The 19,005-nt window shown below is 39.9% G+C and overlaps 1 protein-coding gene across 5 annotated transcripts in view; it reads left to right on the top strand.

Annotated features, from left to right (window-relative positions):
- Positions 1–19,005, top strand: part of chrm2a (cholinergic receptor, muscarinic 2a) — a 90,157-nt gene that overhangs the window by 29,940 nt on the left and 41,212 nt on the right. The gene's annotated exons all lie outside the window — the stretch shown is intronic.

Genomic DNA, 19,005 nt, shown 5'->3' with positions numbered 1-19,005 from the left:
ATCCTCAGTTCTAATTTTCAAAACGAATCATTTCCAAATTATGACCTATCTGTTCGACTATTGTAGTGAAATATCTCTCCCGCTCTCTAAACTCATGCCTGTTTTTTTTAATAACCTACATTTTTGTGCGCTGAATTTCTGAGCTAGCGTAATGCACAGACTACCCTTGAAGCATTATTAAAGTGTATATGTGACATTTTTCCTTACTTTCCAAGAGTATTACCAGAGTTACATATGAGCTCTTGAGCTAAAGAGGAGAGCTCACCCTGTCTGTGTACAGACCCTTGAGCAAAGGGTCTGTACACAGAGCAAAGAAAGAGCAAAGAAAATTCAGAGAATCACAGGTAAGTTTTCAATCATGGTACCACGTACTAAACTGACACCGTTTTTGGTAGTATTTATGAATTTAAAAGCAGTCCAGTTGAGCTAAAGTTTTTTTTTGTTGTTGTTGTTGTTTTTTAAGATACCAACTCTATATCCTACCATTTATATATATCTGTAATCTAATTAAGGTTTAAACCTGATCAGTTCACTTTTTTGGTTTTATGACATTTGACTTTACTGGTTTTGTTTAGTTTCGGTGCTCTTATCAGCTTCATTTCCAGCAGCAAATGATATTATTTTAGAAATAACTTGATAAATCACACATTAACACTGAACAGCTGACAGAAATGTTTAGCAACGGTTAATATAAAGTTTCCTCGAGAGTTTGAAAGAACACTGCTGATTTGTTCATTGTCTGCTCTGTAAATATCTTATAACTTTACTTATAACAACATAAGTCATTACTATGTCTTTTTTGTGTTGTTCCCTTGCCTTTTTAGATAAGTGACTGTTACGTAACGAGTAATATGAAGAGGTTTGACACCTCTGGTCGTTTTAAGACTGCTTATTTGTTTTACAGCTGCTAAACTACAAACTTTCAGCTTTGTTGACTTCTCGCAATGCAGTTCACACCTGCTTTTCCTGTGATCAGAGGCTGTAGCTATGGCTTCATCAGTGACACTCATTTAATACCCTGTGTTTGAAGACCTTCTATAATTGGGTAGCGTGTTTTCCCTGTCAGTGTCCCTTAATAAAATATTTGCATATGTGACTAGACAAGAACATGTTTCCGAGGCTGTGCGTCATGTTCAGAAGTTTCAAAAGCCATCAGATCAGATGTCAGTCTGCCGTGCCAGATGAGCTCTTCAGACAAAAAGGACACCATGTATAGCTATGTGCAAGTACTTGATATCAACAAGCTCACTTCTCATTCGAGGGCTGCGTGCGGACATTATCAGCAGATGGGGCATCGGCACGCACTCACACATACTCACGCCACTGTTTGATGCCGTTCCCCTAACAACACTGTCAAGAGCTCTCCCTCTACATCATAGTGATGCTGTCCAGAAACATATCTCAAATGGAGTTGCGGCTCTTTGAACTGTGATTTTGCGTTGATGTGTGCGTGCACTTGTCTGAGTGACTGCATATCTGTGTCTCTCATTTGCATGAGAGTTTGTCTTTTTGTGCAGGAGTACTTGTAGTTAAGTGTCTGTACAGTCATCCATTTCTTTTTTTTGTGTGTATATTTGTTTGCAACAGACACCCAAAGGACTGTCAGGTCAGTTGAGTGTCAAGTGAGCCAAATCCCTGGCACAGATTAACAGAGAAGGGTAGTGCCAGCCTGTGAGGGCAAGAGTAGTGGGAGCAGTCATACCAATTAGGAACCAGCAACCTCAGCACCCAGCCCTGCACTTACCCTGCCCGGCTTAGGATAACAGAAGAGACACACTCGCACAGACACATAGGCATGCATGGGGATGTGCTCACTACATGCCCACTTATAAGTTGGTAGCTAATACATATGCAACACTGCGCCAAACACCATCCATTAGGTGCAACGGGGGCTTGAGAGCACTGCTAGAAGTGTCAAATATGCATGAGAGAGTGGAGGTCTGTGTCTCATAATCCCGAGGCAATTAATACAATCGTTTCCAGGGCCAAGCACCTATGTGCACACATCTAACCGCTCTATGGGCTTGTTGAATTTTTTAGGTAGACTAATTTACAGATACGTTGGCCAGAGGCTAGCTTTTATTGATTGGACCCGTCTGGAAGCCGACGGCAAGCCATACATTGAGAATTCTCTACAGTGATGTATGAGGCTGTGGGGACAACACATTCATACTGTAAAACACTGCTGGAAAACTGTGTTTAAAGATAAAAAGCATCCTCTCCACACACTTATGCTGTAGCAGTGATTGAGCTGTGATGCAGTGTTTGATTTGCTAAATTGAGTTGAAGTTAAATAGCAGTTTAATTGTTTAATTATGACAGGCTGTGAAATCGTTTTCCGCTGAGACTTAAACCATGCAAAAATCCACACAACACAAACATGACGTTTGTAGACACAACCGTCACAGAGAATTTAATTTTTCTTTTTTCTTTTTTGGTTTCCATCGCATTGCCGGTCCTGCAGAGACACTCCTGCAGAGCGTGGCGTCATTTTCAGTGTATTGTAAAGCATTTAATATTACCTCGCTTTTTGTTGTTGCTCCTGCAGATGTTTTAGCCCCCCAGTCAAATATTGATTGAAATGCTCGGCCCAGTATGAGGCGAGGGGAGGGCTGATATTCAGAGGCGTTCAGTTGGTGGGGCAGCATTATTGATTGCACTTAAAGTGACAAGATGGAGGAGGCCCACTTTGACACATTATCCCTATTGCTGCCAACAGACAAAGTGCGGGCCAGAGGAGCAGTGCCGATTGATTTGTGTGATCATGAACGCCCCGAGACCCATGAATCAGTTGTCCAACCTATGCTGCTTAAAAATAAGTCAACAATTTTTCATGACAACATTGCAATGTAAGGACTGGCACCCTATTTGATTTAAGAAGGCAAGCAAATACCGCAGTAATGAATGATCTTCATGCACATTCTGACAAGGCGAAAAGTCCTCACACCTCTGGCAATAATACCTAGTGTGTAAAGCTGGTTTGAGAAGGCAGGTATTGTGGGCAGCTGGTTCAGGCATCTATGGGATTTTGTTGTGCATAATTCACTGGTGGAGGCATGAAGCTGATATAGCCTCTCCCAGTCTTATGATCATCCATCAGGTAAAATTGCTTTCTTCTAACATTAGGCTGTCAACGAGAAATAACAAATGTAGCCATGCAGAGCAACACATGATTACAGGGTAATAATGCCCCGAGGTCAGAGAAATGTGACCTCATTCAGAGTAGTTTGTTGAAGGAAGCAAGAGAAATACTAGTCAAATTAGATGAAAAGTCACTAGGGAATGGTTCATCTTGCTTTGAGGTAACTGCTGTCAGGAGGCCCACTAGCTTTTTTAAAATCACTGTAACAGCTTGTTTCATATAATTAAAAAAAAAAAAAACATCCATTTTTGACTATGTGCTTAAAGAAAGTAGTCGAGCAAATATGAGCTTTGACCACCGCTCCAAAACATCTCTTGCCAGTAGCAGAGGGCTATTTTGAGCCACATCTTTGCTCTGATTGATATTGTGTAAATCCATCACTATAATCTTCCAGGAAATTGCAAAGGCATTTCCAGAGGTCTAATCGAGATATGGGTTCGCTGTCAGATTGAGTAGGAGTAAGAATAAAGAGGAAAATTAAGGAGAGTCGAGACAGATTGAATGAAGGCGTATTCAAGTTGCACATTTTTAAAAGTAAAATATAAAGAGATGCTTGGGAGGGTTGTGATGGGTTTGCGGAGAAGGGGAAATTAATAGGTAAACAAGATTTAGCAATTTAAAGGAGGGAAAAGGGGGAAAAAAATGTTTGACACGCTTCAGTGATCGCAGATTCTTCCATCCCAATGTGCCGCCCGTCTGTGTCGCCTGCAGGTCTCTGGTTTCCATGTGCTGCATAACCAATTACCCATGACAATAAGATAAGGAAAGCCAGCTGCAAATGATTAACATGCACTAAACAAACACCTATTGGATTCATAAGACAAAATTTGGATGCTTGTAAAAAAAAACATGCAAATATAAGAGCCACAATGAACTGCAGGACAAGCATAATGCACAATTTTTCTGTACTTACAACAGTGTAATGACAGGAGGCTCTGCACAAGCAAACACCATGGCTTTACATCACAGCAAGCATGGTCATGTGTGAGCTTAAACTGTGAGGTCTAAATAGTGTTCTTCTTTGTAGAGAAGAGCTTAAAGGGCATTTTAATGAACTAAGCGTATTGGAGTGGCATTCGATGTCACAGCAAAGTGAAGAATATGCTGTGTTCCTTACAAAGAAATTCAATGACATGGAAGTAATGAAAGCGAATCTGTGCACTGATAATATTGTTAACTTGAAACCAAAGTGAGATTTTCCTTGTGCTGGTTTCCAATCAAGAACAACTGTGGTGCAATTCACAGACTTTGCATAAAAAAAGTCCTTCACCCTGAAGAACTAGAGTTCAGTTCATGTCCTCTATTACCATAGAAAAACTGAAACAAGTGGCTGAGAGGCACGTTCCTACTTGATAAGTTAGATGTGACAGCAGACTCTGCTCCGCCCCGGGTAGTTTAGTGTGCGCTTGTGAACAAATACCGCAATGATGTGCAAATGTATTCTTATAACAACTTTACGCTGTTTAAAATTCCACCTTTGATTCATTTTACTTGTTACCTACAGTTTTTTCGCTCATCTGCTAATCAAAACGCAGGGGGGCTTTGGGGAATTTATGTGCATATATACATCTTTAATATTACCAGTATGAATTTCTGTGACATGGTAATATATTTTAATCATCTTAGGATTTTAGTGATTCAAATGAGCAGGTTTTCCAGCTGGGTGGGATTAGTAAATGTGCAGAGTGCTTAAACTGTGTGCAGGATTGTGCCATTGTCTGTGCAAGTGCTAGTATACTTTATTTTGTGTGTAAATACTTGTGTGAATAAGCATCTGACCCTGTGTGGTTCATTTCCCCTGCTGGTTTTAATTAGGTTGTAAATGTCAACATATAAACTGTTCTCTTCCGCCATGTGAAGCACGTGTGCAGTGCTCGCCGTTTGCTTTGCTGGACGAAGGGCTGCTGTTCATCTTTTGTCACACGTTAACTTGAGCAATTAGAGAATGTGAATGACTCGAAGCTAAGGCCAAGAATAGCTACCTGAGGCGTCTCTCACTTCCTGACCTCCATTCCTCTCATTGGCATTACAACAGAAGCGGGGGATACGTGTCCTGGCAACCACCAATTATTAAAGCCACATGTCATTCACATGAGGGTTATTACTTGATCAAGTCCCTGAGAATAATGAGATACAGAAATCAGTAACTATAGCAGCAGAAAAAGAAAAATGATAAGATTCCAATAAGAGTTCCACGAATTCAGACTATTTTTAAACAGATTTAATTGAGCTCTTGTAAATGAACCACATCTATGAATAGCTACATTATTGACAATGTGGTCTTGGCCACCTGGGAATTTGATCCCAAGCCCAGTGTGTGGTTTAATGAGCCACAGTGAAAAAAAAAAAATAGCTTCAAACATACCTTTACACATATGAAGGAAATTGCATCACAGGTAAAACACTTGCAGTTAAAATTGATTTTTTCAGACACTAAATTTTTTTACAATGTAGCTAATTTTTAAAGTGACCCTTGGGAATTTCTTGCACAAAGTGGTTTTTTTTTATTATTTTTATAACCTGAACTTTAGATTTGGTAGTAACTGATTCAAGAGGAATGGCTTATTGCAGCAAAGGTTAGATATCAGCTTGCAATAGACTTATACTGCTGTATTAACAGCATGATATCAAAGCGTGTAGTAGACACGACGTGTCCAGTGTGAAATGGACACACATGCAGAAGTTCAAATACCAGCAGGGGGAGATAATACATTTAAAGCTAAGAAGTCGCTAAGTATGAAGTACATTCCAGGATCTTTCTGTGTCAGAAACAATTAAGTTATCTGGATAATATGCATTTATATGTAAATGTGTAAATAATGTCTCTTTTAGCTCTTTGCTGTGATTATTTTCACATTGGCTTGAAAAAAATCATCTCCCTCTGATGGTATTGCAGCTTACTGCAACTTCTGCATGCGTGTACATTTTTACACTTTGGAGAGAAAAGGTGTGAAATGGACACGGTGCATGGGCATGTCTACTACACAGTTTGCTGTGATATTGGCATGTTAAATGCTGGCAGTGGTGTCAGCCAATTGCATAGGCTGTAGAGCCTACATGGATTCAACACAGTTGAATCTTAAATTACGACACTAAATCATGGAAACAGAACTGTGTACAATCCATGCTGCCAGTATATGGATTTTGTACGTTTGTGGAATCCCCCAGTGGTGAAAGACGTTGTGTTTTATTATTTAAGCTCAGTCAACACCTCCTGAATTTCAAGCTGATATCTCACAGTTAGTTATTATAAATTTTTGAAAGTGACATTTTTTTAATAAAAAGGAATTGGCTCATAAAATGGGACAGACTGAAATTTCCCTATCAAGTTAAGATTAGCAAAATCCATAAATAAGCCTCAGTTTTAGGATAGCTGTTCCAGTGATTTCTGGTGAAATTAGATTATTAGAAATAATGACTTGACCGCCATTTTCATGTCTTATCTTAAATATTACAGTATCATCTATGTGCTCAGTAACTAAAGTTCCGGGGGGCAAAGTCACAGAGAGGAATTTAAGGCCGTGTTATAAAGTTTCATGTTTCCAGGTGTTGCTATTCTTGCTTCACAAGTTCTTCACAGAAGAAAAAGGGAAAAAAAAGAAATAAGATGTATGGTTGCCAAAGCTTTACGGCTTGAAATTATATATGTATTATTCATCAGTGATCATAAATCAATTCATGGGGCTTGTTTTGGGAGTATGAATAATGCATTCTATATAAAATTTGTCTTAGTATGCTGAAGATCACATCAGGAGAGATATCAGTATGGACATGAGAATGGCTGATTAGTCGAAGTTATTCCAATCTGGGACACAATCGAAATCTAGGAGCAAGAGGTTAATCGTATAGAAAAGAATTGTATTCTTTGGAATGATCACGGGTTGTATAAGGCAAGTGATGAAAACTATCTGTGCTCTATGCCCCCTGGGTTATGCAAATGGACCTCCTCTTTCAGTAGTAAATTGATGTGTAATGTTGGTCTACTGGACTCAATATGCCGAAAATACAAACTGCCTGCGAGTGTATGTCTTTTTGTCACAGCTTCTTCACTTATTTAAGGCCAGTCAATTAGGCAAGTAAAATAAATGTGACTATTAAACTGTTTTTTAAAACCTTGGCTTACATTTAGCTAAAAAAAATTACATGCTGACCATGCATTAAAATTAACATGTTTGAAATTAAGAAAAAGTCCATCCATCGATGTCTGGGTGTCCTTGACAGGTCACCAATCTCTCCGAAGGCCAATTATACATCCATGACCAGATATGAATCCCACTACTACTGTCCTTCCTACTTAACTGACTAAATGATGATATGAAATACCATACCATATAGAAGTAGGAACACTAAGTGGTATTATCTCAAAACTTTGCATATCCCCCCCCATTGACTTCGAATGCAACTGAATGCTATTTTTATTTTATTTTGTTTTCAAATGTGCTTAGCTATACAGTACATACTTACCAGTCATTTTCATTTCTAAAATATCCTGGTAATAACTGACACACACCTCAGAAAAAGCTGTGTGAACTTTCAAATATTCACAGAAAAGGAGTCGTGTCGTTGCCAGATAGCAGACAGGGAAAGACATTAGCATTGTGTCAGTCTATGCAGCGTTCTTCTAGTACTTTAATGACAAAAGATATTATGTTTATACAGCATCTTTCTGCAGGGGGGTCAAGAGCCATCATAAAAGGCGGGTTATAATCTGAACATTAGCAGTGGGAACACATTAGGAGCTGCTTTCTCAGAACATTATCATCCATCATGGCCATTATTAAAACAGATGATCTCATAAAAGACAAAGATGTACCTCTCAGTGCACGTATATTACACTGTATGCTGTTTGTATCTTAAAGAATCATAAACTATTTTATTTTAAGCCATTTCGAATATGCTCCGAATCAGTGACAGGAATGTTCTGAGGCAGCGGAATTTGCATACATGTTACAGCCACTCAGTGTGAGGGCAACATAAAAAATGCAATTTTCTGCATGAATTCTCACTCTTCAAGATGTCATCTGTGCAAAGGAGAGGGTGCATAGCACCTGTAATTGCATTGCTGCTGACATTTCTCATGATTTCAACTCCCAGTGCAAAATGTTTAAATTTGTTATTGAAAAGGGTCAAACTTCAGTTAAAGAAATACTTCACAATGAACTTTTTCAGTCATCCCTAACGGCCTGGTGTGCTAGACAATAAAATGCCCTTTCACTGTTAAAAAATAGAAAGAAAATAGCCTCCAAAAGAGCCTGAAAGACAGTGACATTTTATGACTGAGTTAAATGTAAGGGAGGAAAACAATTAAAAGGCACTCATTAGGACTGTTGCCTCACAACAACCTGCTGGTTAACTGAGGCATTAAGTATGTGTGGTATTTGTGGCTTTGTCCCACACTCAAAACAGATAACAGTAAGGTAAAGATCATCTAAAGTGACCATAGGTGTGGAATGTCTGTCTGACTGTGATAGCCTGATGGAGAGGTGGCTGTAGCTCAGGAGGTAGAGCAGGTCAGCTGCTGATTGGAAGGTTGGTGGTTCGATCCCTGGTTCCAGTTTGCATGCCAAAAATCCTTGGGCAACCCCGTCTTGCTCTCCGATGCATCCATCGGAGTATGAATGCGTATGAGTGATAGTTAGAAAGCACTCACTGTATAGAAAATAGTGCTTGTGTGAATGGGGTGTGTATGCAACGTGTTGTATAGAGCGCTTTGAGTACTCCAGGAGAGTAGAAAAGCGCTATATAAGAACCAGTCCATTTACCATGGACTGGTCACCCCTCTAGGATATCCAGATGAGATAGACTGCAGGCCACAGGACCTTACTGTGAAGAAGATGGATGGATGAACATCAAAAAAGCCTTAAAACCTTCTTTTAAACACATCTACATTCACTGTAAGACCTCTGGTACCACCAAATGGCACTCTGTCACAGTAAAAGAGTGTAAACATGGGAAAACAGAACTTGATAGAAGAATGTGCATACAATTACTTTGCACAGTGTATTTCAATTATAAGCTATGATAAAATGTGAATCATCCAGTGCTACCGTGGTGCTACTGACAAATGAAATCCCATGAACTCATTTCATGTAAAATAAGTTTTAAAAAGGTAAATCTCTTATGTAAAATCCATACACATCTCCTCTTTATAAAATGTTCTGCTGCAATAACAAAATAATAAAGGGAAGAATGGAGTTCAACCAAGAGCAGCCACAAAACATCCGTTATATTTGATGGCAGAGAGAAAATGAAGGGAATTGTTCCAGGGTCACATCTGGCTCCCTTCTATTTTGTATCCAGATATTCATCCATCTGAAAAATTTAAGTCCTCTAACGGGTTTTATGATCGACTGCAGGGGTTACTCTCCGAGGCTGAATTAAGGTCTTACATCACTGACAGATTTTTCTTAAAATCTTGCTCTACATATCAGACCTTTGGCTGTCCACGTTAGATCAATGCTTTGACATGAATATAGACTGGAGAGATTGAGCGGCCAGTGTCCAAAATGCTCAATGTATGGCAGCCGTGGCTCCTGTGATAATTTCGATTCAGTACATCAGTAACACTCAGTAATTTCTAAAACAGAATGAATGAGTGGCCAGTAGGGAGTCTAGCAAGAGAGAAAACGAACTCAGCCACAAGAAGCTCTCTCCCCTTGATCTGCAGCATTGTCTGTGATGAGATTATTCTTGACACAGACACACAGTAAATGTAACTTTCTATCCTTCTCATCTTTGCTCTTTTCAACAGGGCGAGTTCTAAGAGCACTTCAGCGATACATTTAGCACAATAAAACTGTAATGACAATGCTGAAGTACAAGACTTTTAATGTGTTGCTTTTTTGATTTTCATTGCACGGTCTCTGCAATTTTCATATGCCCTTTTAACATGACGGGGCCCTCTAGCAGTCTGATGTTGGCACCCAGCACCGCCTGGATTTAAATCTGCAGCCAGAGAACCCAAGCAGGACAATGACCAGATTTGGGCAGGAAGAAAGGGTGCATGTCTCAGTCCTGAAAGTGAGGTGTCAGGATTTGATTAATGTCCAACATCATTGCACATTTCGACTCGGGCAGACTGATAAACTGAGATAAATTGCTGATGGATGGCCACCTTCCTCAAAGATAAGGCTCATTTCTTTCCCTGCGATATAGGAAATGCAGAAAGTATAGGTTCCTATTTTGACATTAAAGACCTTTTTTGTATCACTCTGGTGATCTTATTACCCATTGGTCACTGCAGCAGGATGGCCTTTACTCAGTGTACACTTTCAATAAATACTTGATGGCTGGTCGGGGTTGGCGTGTTGCTGTTTTGAGAAACAGAATTTGAATTTTTTGGGAAATGAGCCAAATGGTGAGATTTAAAATATTAAAGCACGATAGATAGGTCAGCTAAGTGCCAGCCTAGTTTGCATAAATGCCTCAAACGTCCCACGAGGGCACATAAATGAGTAATTAGTTTGTTTGTGTCATTTAAAACATTCATTTAACATTTAGCTGTCGGAATTCATTCTTCTTTATAACATTGTCAGAGCATAGCCTCCCCTCCCACAAATTTAGCAGCGAGGCAAGGATATGAATGTGTATCACGACTCAGTTTGAAGACCCGAGATGCAAATCTTTCTCAGGACTGAAAGCTTAGACATATGTCATCTAAATCAGACATCAACGACATCATACTCATAACATAATCAATACTTTAGATGGATGATGATTAGGACAGCCCCATGAAGTTGAGGGATGCGGAAACATAAATTGTTCATGTTGACATAGTAATTTCTAGACTTTCCAATCACATGGCCCCTGGGAAAAAATATGTCGCAATAGGAGAATTATCAGCTTCTGCTATTAAGCAACAGGAACAACAATAATACCATATTATAGGTGTCACTTTCATGTGCCCAGTCTCAAATCGTAGTCACTGCAAATTTCTCTCAAGATAACATAATGTCGTTTTCATTAACTTTAAAGGCATGCCCCTTAAGAAGATTTAGCATATTTTCCAGGTGTCTGAGGTGAAACTGAAAATTAAATTTTAACATTTCTGTGAGTTAAAAAAAAAAAACAGGCTGGATGTTTGGGGTGAAAGGAGAAAGATAGGACAAAAGATTTAATTTAATTTATTTAATGGCTCTCGGACAAATTGTAGAATTAAAAAAAATGATAAAGAGACACCATCTTTAGTATTAAGAGCTTTAAAAAATACTATACATTTCTCAAGTGGACACAACTAATTGTAAATGAAAGTATAAGATAGGATAGAGCATCTGTTTAGTCTGTCTAAAGAACAGTGTTTATTAGGAAGATTTGCTATCAAATTAAGTAACACTCCTGTTGTAAAGCCCAGTATGTATATTTTGAACTGGGTGGGAGGGTATGGCTCACTGGAGTTCACCTTTGCTAATCTCTGTTGTACACCTTCCTCGGCTCTTCACTGTAAATTATGAGCTACATTTACCACGGTTGATTTGGCGACTCTGCTAATCGCATTAGGTAGTCCCACTACTGCGTGGCAGCAACAGGACATTGTTCAAAAACTTTTTCTAAGATGCTTAGGCTGGCAGTGAGCCAGATATTATTCAACTATTCTAGTATGCAGCTTTTCTGCTACTGAATGTCAGTTCACCTTGATCTGGTATGAGGGCGTTGTCAGCAAGATTCACAATGTGAAGCCATTTTCTGACAATTTTTCAAAAAATATTTTTTCCTTTTTTTATTATTGGGAATGACTCGAGAACCACTACTTATGCACAATGGCAAATCTGGTGTCATGACTTCTATAAACGCTCTTGCTGACAGGCCAAGAGTTCAGCATATTTTTATCCTCCTTTTCTACCAGTGGTTTCGACACTGTATGTTTGTCTGTATCAACTGCATTTCCTCAGTTTTAGCGTTTTCCTTTTTCTCCCTTCAGGACAAATTTGTAGTATCAGAACTCAGAAACAGTTGTGAGCAGGTCCACAAAGTACTGTGTTCTTCCATTTTATTTTTACCAACTAGGTTTCAGGCTTCAAGTATAACATGATATAACGTAATTTATAAATCTCCTAAATAAACGCCAAGGTGTTGTCAAACCACCTGAGACACCGAGCATGTCCCGGGTGTGCCACGGTGCCTCCTATCAGTTAGAAATAACAGAAAAACCTTAACTGACTCCTTTCGATGTAGAGGTGTAGCAGCTCTGTTCTGATGACTGAGGACTTGTATCCACAATCTCTTTCTTTCTGTCATGAAGTTTGAGACTATAGGGGAGTGTGGGAAATGGAGAACTTTTCTTTTGCATTTAATGGTCTCTTTGCCACAACAGACCAGTTCAGCGTTTTTAGTACTGCAGAAGCCCTGCCAATACCCTCTTTCCTCGCCATGAGCAATATCCTGGGATATTTATAGGGCCCAGGAGCAGGCACTTCACCCGTTTCCACCTGCGGTGAAGGTCTTTGCTCGATGAAAATAACAGGACTATATCATATGCATATGCATATGTTGTTATTCGGAGAAAATTGAACCCAGAAGACTTGGCCACTTTTTTTCTGCCATTTTCCATCCATAAAATTTCTGAACAGAGTCAGTGACAAAGGGAAGCTCTGTCCAACACTTATGAGTCTAAGCTGTTGTTCGCTGTGCTCTCACTATGGTTGTACAGTGACTGAGAGACTCAGTTAACTGTTTCAAAAGGTCAGCATAATTGCTGCGCAGCTGTACAGTGAATGCAGGCACTTCATTGTATCATGTATACCTCTGACTCATTAAACAGTCTTCTGATAAGCCAGAGGAGCATATTGAGCCAGAAAATAGAAATGAATGAATGCTACACCAAATGTCACTGGAGGTCCTTCCTTTCTGTGGTCATTATATAATTCCTCATCTTTCTGCAGAAGTTGTATAATTTTATAGTTTATACAGTCTTGGGCAACTACTAAAAAGCAATGTCCCTGAAGGATTAATATGCTTGTTCTGATTCTGATTTTGATACTATAGCTGTCTATGTGGTGAATAATTCAAATGACAGACTGATGGGTGACTTTAATCATTCTTTGGCTGTCAAAAGAGTATCAGAGGCCACAGACAGAATCATAACACCATAACCACCACATAATTACAAATTATAGTCCTGAATGGAACTGTAAAATTGCCTTCTGTCTGTGACAAAATGGTGCCAAAGGGAGTGAAATGTTATTAGAAGTAATATATCATTTTACATGTTTTTTCCTTTTTTTTTTTTCTGACCTAGCAGTTGAGATGGAACATTCAGTAAAGGACTTAACACTGTTATATTTTAATTTTGTCTGTTATATATATATATATATATATATATATATATATATATATATATATATATATATATATATAGATAGATAGATAGATATATAGATATATAGATATAGATATATAAATAAATCAAAGACTTCCAGGTTATAGATTTAGAATACTTTATGACCTGTTTATTTTTAGTTATCCTCACACTTTTCTGGTCAGTTTCCCTCCTCTGTGATTGTCTCTCCCATCTTTATTCTTGTTTCCCTTTTTCCTTTTTCATATGTATTTATTTGTTATCTGTTGGGTCATGCACTGCCCCATTGTTTTTCACTTTTCATTTGACCCCCAGCTATCTGCTGTACCTTTTGTGGTTATGGTTCTATAAGTTCAACTAAAGAATGATAAGTTTTACCTCACCTCCAAAATTTGAATCCTAATCTGAAAAATTTTTTTTTATCTACCCCTCATTTATTTATATTTTGCTTCCAAAGAGTCAGACTTTCTTTTACTTTTTACTAGTCCTGACTTTTTGATGATCTTTGGACATTGGCTGCTTTTTCACTGATTTTCAGAAGATGTATTATTTTTTTAATTAAGCCACTTTACTCTGTGTATCCTATGATTCAAACACAAATAAGACACTAAATTCAAGATATGGAGCAGTTTGACAGGAATAGTTTAAACAAACCTCATTTGAGCAGTTTGGACATGCCGCACAGCAAGAAGGTCCTTAGTTCAATTCCAACATCAGGCTGGGGTCTTTCTGTGTGGAGTTTGCATGTTCTCCCTGTGTTTGCGTGGGTTCCCTCCGGGTACTCCGGCTTCCTCCCACCGTCCAAAAACATGCAGCTTGTGGGGATAGGTTAATTGGATAATCCAAATTGTCACTAGATGTGAATGTGCGAATGAATGTGAGTGCGAATGGTTGTCTGTCCCTGTGTGTTAGCCCTGCGACAGACTGGCGACCTGTCCAGGGTGTACCCCGCCTCTCGCCCTATGACAGCTGGGATAGGCTCCAGCGCCCCCCGCGACCCTGAAAAGGATAAGCGGAAGCGAATGGATGGATGGATGGATGGATGGATGGATGGATGGACATGTCATCAGTGAAGAATCTAGGGTAATCGGGGATTTCATCTTTTTGATCTTCAGCCCCCCTGACCTGGGTGACCCACATAGGTTTGATCACGCCCTGACTTCTGTCTAAGCAGTGTACTCTGGAAACTTCAGGTGTTTCCCCCAGGTCCACCTGTAGTTGCCAATCGTGAGCTGGAGTTAGTGAGTCTATAGAGTTCTTCAGCTAGTTTGGAGGCTTTGAATCTGTCTGGATGATGACGTGAGTTATTGAATGAGTTATTGAATGCGCAACAATGTATTCCCCCTCTACCGGGGCTTTGGGGTAGCAGCTCAAAACATGCTCCAAAGACCTGGTAGCCTGAAACAGATATGAAAGTTGAAAGAGCTTGGGAGAAGATTTGTACATGGACTGGATCAGAAATTAAAGTGTTGCCTTTTCCCAATTCCACATCATTGTCTAGGTAATCTTCCAATCTCCCTTACATTCTCCTTTAGAAGCCAAGCAACTGTTTGGGAAATAAAATCCAGTAAAGACCTAACACAGGGCCTATGAGATGTATCTAGTCCTTCAGTTGATCTGTCTACTGTTCACTGAAGGCTCATCAGTAATGGTTCCAAAGGAAGGATGGCAGTCGAGCCAGAAAAATCAATGGCAACAGTTCATAAGGGATAAAATTTTGTGTTCAAATCCTTGTCAATACGTGCTGAAGAGATCAGGAGTGTCTACAACATTGAGTGTCTACAGCCATCTGTAAAATTCAGTTTTTTGTCTTTTAAGTGCATTTCCTTTCGTGTTTGCACAATTCAGTATATTGCTGCCACTATTTTCCATTTTCCTAGCAAAATGTAAAGAAACAAGTGGTGGTTTGAGAGTTGCACAGTGTTGTACCAAAGTGATTATCTAGTTAATATCCATTCAAGTCTATTGGAAAGAAATCCCACATAGCTCAAAGTATTAACTGTCTCAACAATTTAACTTTCCTAAAACTTTATTTCAGGCAGTCAGCAGATATTGTAAATACCATACTGGCCCACCAATTAGCTTCAATGCTTAGCAGTTAAATATGCACTTCTGAACTGTTGGCAGTTACATCACTGAAATCTGTAGTAAGGAAAACTGCTTTGAGGAGCTCCCTGCTTAGAGTGTGCAGTGACCCATTACTGAAGTCTGGCCTCTCTGCCTGCTCAATACAGCCTCCCAGTCTTTCATGCACAATGCTTTTGCGTATATTACTGAAGGGGTCATTGATAACATTCTTGACTGTTTCTGCGAGCTGCCTAGCGCCCACGGACCATGTGGTTGTTCATTTCAATACTCATACTAACACACAGAAGAGGGATTTGATGTGCATAATGGACCATCTACACATACTCTGGCTCATATCAAGACGGTTCTTGTTCTCTAAGAACATCTCTCCATATACACAAGAGGATGACAACCTCCAGCCTTCGATGCAGCTGCTAATCTCAGGCCATAAATCAAAATTGGCAAAGCCACTCCCTCGCAGCCTCTGCTTCATAAAGGCAGCATAGCCGAGTGTAGCATATTGATGCCAGCCCCTGGAGTCTAGCTGCAGTGATCCAGCTGGACTGATGCCTGGCAGTGCCTCTGCTTGCTTCCTGCCATAGCAGCCACACAGCGCTTTGCAGTGGTTTATCAAACCCAGTGTGTCATGAAAGCATGACAGCGTGAGGCCTGAAGATTAAAACCACTCAGCGCTTCGTCATTTGAAAATGGAACACACAACACCCTATAAAAATAGATTTGACAAAAGTCACAAGTCTGGGTCACAGCCAGATAGAATTATCATTTCCTTTCCATTTGTCTGTGTAGGGGAAAAAAACTGGACCCTAATCCAAATTTTTTGAGTTTGGCCCGATTCGTGAACTTCCCATTTCAACAATGATACTTGCAGTGGGGCAAAAAAGTATTTAGTCAGCCACCGATTGTGCAAGTTCCCCCACTTAAAATGATGACAGAGGTCAGTAATTTGCACCAGAGGTACACTTCAACTGTGAGAGACAGAATGTGAAAAAAAAATCCATGAATTCACATGGTAGGATTTGTAAAGAATTTATTCGTAAATCAGGGTGGAAAATAAGTATTTGGTCACCTCAAACAAGGAAAATCCCTGGCTCTCACAGACCTGTAACGTCTTCTGTAAGAAGCTTTTCTGTCCCCCACTCGTTACCTGTATGAATGGCACCTGTTTGACCTCATCATCTGTATAAAAGACACCTGTCCACAGCCTCAACCAGTCAGACTCCAAACTCCGCCATGGCCAAGACCAAAGAGCTTTCGAAGGACACCAGGAAAAGAATTGTAGACCTGCACCAGACTGGGAAGAGTGAATCTACAATAGGCAAGCAGCTTGGTGTGAAAAAATCAACTGTGGGAGCAATCATCAGAAAATGGAAGACATACAAGACCACTGATAATCTCCCTCGATCTGGGGCTCCACGCAAGATCTCATCCCGTGGGGTCAAAATGATCATGAGAACGGTGAGCAAAGATCCCAGAACCACACGGGGGGACCTGGTGAATGACCTGCAGAGAGCTGGGACCAAAGTAACAAAGGTCACCATCAGTAACACACTACAACGGCAGGGAATCAAATCCTGCAGTGCCAGACGTGTTCCGCTGCTGAAGCCAGTGCATGTCCAGGCCCGTCTGAAGTTTGCCAGAGAGCACATGGATGATACAGCAGAGGATTGGGAGAATGTCATGTGGTCAGATGAAACCAAAGTAGAACTTTTTGGTATAAACTCAACTCGTCGTGTTTGGAGGAAGAAGAATACTGAGTTGCATCCCAAGAACACCATACCTACTGTGAAGCATGGGGGTGGAAACATCATGCTATGGGGCTGTTTTTCTGCCAAGGGGACAGGACGACTGATCCGTGTTAAGGACAGAATGAATGGGGCCAAGTATCGTGAGATTTTGAGCCAAAACCTCCTTCCATCAGTGAGAACTTTGAAGATGAAACGAGGCTGGGTCTTCCAACATGACAATGATCCAAAACACACCGCCCGGGCAACAAAGGAGTGGCTCCGTAAGAAGCATTTGAAAGTCCTGGAGTGGCCTAGCCAGTCTCCAGACCTCAACCCCATAGAAAATCTGTGGCGGGAGTTGAAAGTCCGTGTTGCTCGGCGACAGCCCCAAAACATCACTGCTCTTGAGAAGATCTGCATGGAGGAATGGGCCAAAATACCAGCTACTGTGTGTGCAAACCTGGTAAAGACCTATAGTAAACGTTTGACCTCTGTTATTGCCAACAAAGGTTATGTTACAAAGTATTGAGTTGTATTTTTGTTATTGACCAAATACTTATTTTCCACCCTGATTTACGAATAAATTCTTTACAAATCCTACCATGTGAATTCATGGATTTTTTTTTCACATTCTGTCTCTCACAGTTGAAGTGTACCTCTGGTGCAAATTACTGACCTCTGTCATCATTTTAAGTGGGGGAACTTGCACAATCGGTGGCTGACTAAATACTTTTTTGCCCCACTGTATATGCTGAAAGTAGCACATTCAGACAGTTATCCCCATGCACTTGAGTGAACCGTTTCAACAGAACGTTACTTTTCTAAACCAGAAAGAAGCAGCAGAAGTGAAGTTATTATGCAACTAACCAGCAATTTGTTCAGCGAATACTACCCTTTTAGCTTCTGTGTGGTGGCAAACTCCTACAAGTCCTGCCAGCTCATATGGGAGTAAACAGATCAATATGTTCACCTGAGAGATGGATGCTCACCTCCTCTAAGCAGAGGTTATCAGGCAAATTCTACAAATCCCTTCTTTCAGCTGCAGCCTAATGACACTAATGGGCGGCAATGCTCTCAGAGACCCTTTATTACACTGGTTAAGCCAACAACCTCAAATATAATGTCCTAATCTGATTAGGAGATGGACACAGCTGAGCAGAAGAGAGACAGACTAGACAGCAAGAGGGAGCAGACTAATCGAGATGGGTTTTTATTGTTCATAAATATAAAAGGCGAAATTACACAGAACTGGATGTCTGCTAATTTTTATATATGTGCTAAAATATAATCTGTATAGTCATGTAAAGTGTTCCTGAAAAGTCTGCCCTTTTGAAGTGCTATGTTGACACTAACTAACCAAATGCCCGGATGCGTGGACATCTTAGAGCTTAATGGAGCATGAGATCTGCGGAAAATGCAGAACAACTAAAGCGGCTGAAACCTCGCTTTAGCTAGAAATTTGAAAGCAAGCAACAGCATAGAATCTCGTCTTTGTATTTTAAATTATATGCTAACCTCCTAGGACTTGGCGTCCTCATATGTGGACATCACATTTTGGGTTATTTAGACCGAAATACTTAATTTTGCTCTACAAGGGCCTGATATCCACTTATGAGGACATTATACTGCTACTGTTCTATCGCAATTTTAAACAAATATCCTCATATGTGGCTCTAATTTTTCTTAGAAACGAAAAATCTGTTTAAAAAAAAAATAAAAAATCTGGTAATTCTTTGTTTTTACGTTCATCGGGTCCC

The sequence above is a fragment of the Neolamprologus multifasciatus genome, chromosome 17 (genome assembly GCF_963576455.1).
Source record: "Neolamprologus multifasciatus chromosome 17, fNeoMul1.2, whole genome shotgun sequence".
Taxonomy (NCBI): Eukaryota; Metazoa; Chordata; class Actinopteri; order Cichliformes; family Cichlidae; genus Neolamprologus; species Neolamprologus multifasciatus.
The sequence above is the reverse complement of the archived record's forward strand: the minus strand, read 5'-3'. Positions and strand labels throughout refer to the sequence as shown.